Here is a 5,967-nt window from a genome sequence, read left to right as displayed (position 1 = left end):
AATTCTAAAAATTATTATTTTAATTCTAAAAATTAGTTTTAATTCAAAAATAAATCTGAATTAATTAGTTAATAATTTTAGTTAATAATTATTTAGTTAATTGGTCAATTAATTTAAAAATTAATTGATTAATTGATTTAATTAATTATTAATTGATTTTAATTAATTATTTAATTAGATTTAATTATTTATTTTGATTCATAAATTTCAAAAAATAGTTTCGAGCCTTAAAATATTATTTTAAATTATTTTTAAGGCTCGATAATTATTATAAAATTATTTTAAAGCCAGATTCAGCTAATTGAACCATGTTTATTGTTTTAAAATGATTCAACGGCCCGTTTAAATTCCGATAACTATTTAAAAATTCGTATTAAATATCCAAAAAATCATTTTAACATCAAATCTTCTCTGAAAAAGTATTCTCATCGAATATTTTATGTGTTATGTGTTATATGTGAACTGATTGATGTGCTATATGCGGTTGTATGTATTATTTGATTATTTTAATCGTAACTTTCAATCCGTAAATCGGATTTAGGTGAAACGAAGGGTAGATAGAAGCTTATATCGAATAGAATCAAGCGAGATAAGTATTGATAGATACTTGTGATATTTGAGCAGAAGAGGCAAGGCTTAGGAAAGGGAAGCAAGTAGTCAAAGAATAAGAGATAGTGATCGAAAACAAGTGAGGTGTTAACGAATAAAGACAAGGCAAGTGTTCTGAACCTTCTCAAGATATATTGCGAGTGATTGATAGTTCTGTTTTATATTGCAAATGCTTTGAAACGCTGAACCCTAAACCTTGATTCCAGTTATTGATCTTTGAGCCGTAAGCCTTATTCTTTCGGAACCATTGATTGTTAAATACCCAGATACGAACCACATATATACGATACTACCCCACAAATACATACAAACTAAATACCAATTACTGGACAGAAATTATTTAACGCTCAAACCCTTATACCTTATACATTGAAAGACCAAATCCTCATAACCACAAGACTTTGATTCTTTTGTTATCCAATTCTTGTATCGGCTGATAACCAGTCCTTGTATTTGTTATACTGTTCCCCTGTGAAGATTATAGATCATCTTATGCTTGAAAAGCCAATGTTGTTTATGATTTTGTTTATTGTATTACATTGTTTATTCTGTTATTATTATAGAATTGGATTGTTTTATAGAATTGTGGACCAGATTCGTGGTCAGACCAGATTGGTGGTCAAGTTAGGCCAATGTGTGCCTTGGATCCAGTAATTAGAGCAGAGTTGTGTGCCTTACTCGGGGTTAGTGCATGACTGATCAGCAGCCTAACCTTGGTTTTTAAAATGAAACCTTAATATCCAATTCTAATTCATTGCTTAACCATGAACTTGATAGCTTAAATCATTTCACTTGATCAATTTTTAATCTCAGTATTGTCAATGTGACTTGCTGAGCTAGTTAACTCATTTGTGCGATTCTGTTTATGTTCTTTTCCAGTCAAGAAGGAACCTGTCGATAGCGAGGATCCCCAATTCAGTGCGCGAGCTAGGATTCCAGGTTAAGAGGAATAAGCTAGCTGAAGAATTTTGGAATAGTTTAAGTTTAAGAAGTTATACGAATGTTTAATATTCAGTTGTAAGTTTGAATAGATGGGATTGGATGTTTATAATATAAGTATGTGTGTGGCTTGTGTGCATACTTTAATCTGTTGCGATCCGTGGAAGTTGGTAAGTAGGGTCACTGCATATTATTATCTTTATTATTGTTATAAGCAGGTTTATATATAAGGGGTGTGTGTGTGTGTGTGGACCCCAAATTTCTGACCAGGGTTTGGAGGGCGCCACATTAGCAATTCTTCTCTTTAGCACTGAGTCAGTTGGATCTTTGAAGAATGCAATGGACCTTGCCAACAGCTTCTTTTCATCTGGCCTTAGAGTCTCAAACATAAGATCCAAGGGATTCTTGTCAGATTACTTTGGATAATTTCTTTTGGGCTTAAAAACCAAGTTGGCTTTTAGAGACTTTAAACATGATGGTTGGCCCTTTTCCAAATTACCTAGTCTCATGTCATTCATAAAAATTTGCTTGGCTTGAGAAAAGTGATAAAATTTCTTGTTAGGTTTCTCAATTGGGCCAAATTTCTTTATGATTTCTTCATCAATCTTCCTCCATTTGTCATCCAATTCCTTCTCAACTGCTGCAACATCAAGCTTCTTGAAATTTATCTTTGAATCCAACTTAGCAGCTGCTATATGGATCAGATCAATGCTATCCAAGACTAGTATCTTAGGAAAAGTAATTTCTGGAACAATTACTTGACTGACTTGTATGTTTAGCACATCCCCCCCAATGATTGGCTCTCCTTGACTAACTGAGACAATTGAATATTTCTCCCCCTTTTTATTAGCATCAAGTTTGGTGGAGGTAGAAGTTTATGCAACCACTGACTTTTGAAGCAACTGAGTTTATTGAGCTTGATGTAAGTGAATTGCAGTGATGGAAGCTTCCAATGTCTTGAGTCTTGAGTCAATAGAATCCGCTTTGCTAGTTAGATCAGAATTTTTCCTGAGTTGTCTGTTAATGTCAAGCAAGGTTGTGTTGGGAAATTTAGCTTCTAGCCTGTCAGTAACATCCTTCTTGACTTGATCAATTTCTGTCTTCTGCTCAGTGACATTCATAGACTGTTTGAGAGACTGTATTTGATATAGTTGGATAGAATTGAGGTGTTCTTGTAGAAGTTTCTTTGTGCTGGCATTTGTGGTAGTTTGAAGAGCTGTCTGAGTTTGTTGATTTGAAGTGATGTTCATCACATTTCTTGGAAAATACCCAAGATGGCATGCTTAAGCTTGAGCTAGGACCTACTTCTCCCCCTATATCCATTAGCTCGTCCTTATCATTATCTTCATCTCCAAATAAGTCCTCAGAACCACCAGTTCCAATCAATGTCATTATCAGCTGTGGGAGGCATAACTGTGATGACATTCTTAGCCCTTTGCATTGAAGCAATAGTATGCACCAAGTTTAGTAGCTTCTCAGCCTCCTCATTGTCCTCTCCATCCAAAATTTGATATGCTGTAACATGATGAGTAAATGTCTCAGCATCCAAAGAGATGAAATCTATGACAGCTCGATATTTTTGCTGAAATAGTTTCTCTTTGTCTGCATCACTGACATTCATTGACTCACTAGAAATGGTTTCCATCCTTATCTCTCCTGTACCTGCTTTTCTCTCATTATTTCTTTATTTATGCATCAAGGGCTCCCCTTGGCTCACCACCCTCACACCCTCACCTTCACCTACTAAGGTGGAACCCCCCTCACTCACTTTTACCAGGATGGAAGAAATAGCCTACATATTTTCTCTCTTATCCTCTCCTTTTGCCCGAGTGCAACTCAGCCTCTCACTATGTTCACTCCCTTCCCTCAATCCCAGGAGTGATTGTACAACTACTAGCTTATCTACACTTGTAACAGTTGTTGAAAATTCAACTTGTGTAGTGAGTATCGACGGATGAGGAACATCCATCGGGGTAGTAGTTAGGATAACCGACGGATGACTGCTGTTAGGCACATCCATCGGGATACAATCACTAGCCGACGGATGAACAATATTCACCGGAATAGAGGAAATGATATAGTTTGGAGTTGAAACTATTGTGGACTCTGTGCAGATTGATGATAATTTAGGCATAGAAGTCTCAAAAGTTCCTGAAAGAATTGACAAGTGAGCCAACAAATAATCTAAAAGATGATGCTCACTTGCACTGAATTTCGGCTTCTTCAACAGAGTTAAAGAAGGAGAATCAGGGATTGATATGTGAAACATATCCATATCCAGAGAATTGATGGGAGAGTTTTGTGTGTTTGGTACTTCTATTATGGCTGTGGCTCCACATTTATTGGAGCCACATCAAACTGAATTTGAGAAGGTGCAGTGACTGAGTCTTTAGCTGCAGTTTGTACTGTGTGTGATCCCTATGCATCCCCAAGTTTTCTAGATTTTTTTCTTTCTTATATAAGTATGGGGTGAATCTGTGTCCCTAACCCTTTTGGCATGTGCTCCTAGTTGGGAGCTTTCTTCAATAGTAGCATCCTTTTGGGAGGATGAAACTAGAGATGTGCTAATTTCCTTATTAAGCACCACAGTTTGTTGGGAAACTGTAGTGTGGCTAAGTTTGGGTACACTCACTTCACCATCCTTATCCTTAGGGTTTCTTTTATATTCACCCTGTCCCTCACCAACCTTAGTACCCTTCACACTCCCCTCTTTGGTTTTGGTAGATTTTGAAATTGGCATCTTTTGGGAAACACCAGAGTGTGGTTTCTTTGATTTAGATTTTGAAATTTTGGATTTTGTGGCTTGGGTATGCATCTGTTGGGTCATTGACACAGATGCCATAGCCACAGTCAATGGCAAAGAAATTTGAGAGGTAGAAGGAGTAGAGACAGGTCTATTTACCTCACTTACCTGAGGACCCTCCATGATGGGAAAATAAACAAGGGGCACTTCCTTGTGATGATCAGCCCTGTTTAAATCTGCAATCACTCTTCTTTCTTGAACCCAACAATCAAGTTTGTTGGTTGGGTTCTCAATCACAAGATCCTCACAAATATGGTTAGCAATAATCATTAGAAATCTAGCATAATAAACATGCCTAGACCTCTTTTTAATCTCCCTTAACTTGAAACCCAACTCAAACATGATAGCATCACTAAAATTATAGTAATTATCAGTAAGCAACATGTAGAGCATGTCAAGCATAGCAGTATTGATAGAATCAAAGTTACTTATTTTACCAGAAAATACTTTGGTAACTACATCACACAGAAAACTCCACTCTTTTCTAAGACCTAATCTTTTAATCTCACTTAATTTAGTGGTGGGAAGAGCATATCCAATAGAATTAAGCAAGTTAACTAAATTAGCATATGTGTGTGGTTTAGTAGTAGTGTTATCAGGAATTTTAAAGCATGCTTGAATAATATCACTGTTAATGCAAAATTCCTTACCTTTAATGGAGAGGGTTATAGTTTTGTCAGTTGCTTGATACACAGCAATAGTCCACATCTCCTCCACAACTTCACAGTAGATTGTGGGTGATTCCAGCATGACATAACTAAGCTTGCATCCCTTCACAAGATCCATCATTTTGTGATAATCCTCATAGGCTGGAATTTATTTGTTCACAAGAGCTACGAAATTGTTCTTCTCATAAACGAATCCTGACTGAGACATGATCTTGACTACTGATGTCATTGTTAAAGCAATGAAATTTGCAGAAAGAAAAAGGATTTTGCTTTGAGGAAAAATAGAGCAGTTAATTGTAATTAAGAAAGATAAAAGCTAAAATGAGCTTGAAATAAGGCTTTTATGTATTCTCATATAAAATAAGTTAAAAATTAAAGGTAAAAATTTAAGACCCAATGAAAATTTCCCAAAATAGCCGTTTAAAAATAAAATAAACTGTCAAAATTCTGTCAATTATCTGTTGTGGTATACTTACAGACTGTAAGTATATCCGATGGATAATATTCAGAATTTTAACGGCTAAGATGTAGACAATTCGACGGATGAGAATAAAGCAATTATCCGTTGGGTAAAAAAATAATCCAGAAAAGTAATAGATTTTTACCAAGCTATTCTATTTCGACGGATGATCAAACTCGATGGATAATGAACATCCGTCGAGATGTAAATTTTGACTTAGCCAAAATTTCATCCAAGACAAAAAAATCAATTAGGTTTCTGGCTGCATTACAACTTGTAAAATTATCAAAAATAATTTAAGAATAATTAAGCATACCTAACTCACTTACCAACCTAGTAAAGGTGGATTCATCAAGTGGCTTGATAAAGATATATGCAAGCTGTTTCTCACTTGGAACAAAATGAAGTTCCACAGTACCATTCATCACATGTTCCCTAATGAAGTGATACTTGATGTCTATGTGCTTTGTTCTTGAATGTTGTACTGG

The sequence above is a fragment of the Apium graveolens genome, chromosome 5 (genome assembly GCF_009905375.1).
Source record: "Apium graveolens cultivar Ventura chromosome 5, ASM990537v1, whole genome shotgun sequence".
NCBI lineage: Eukaryota > Viridiplantae > Streptophyta > Magnoliopsida > Apiales > Apiaceae > Apium > Apium graveolens.
Note: the sequence above shows the minus strand (reverse complement) of the source record.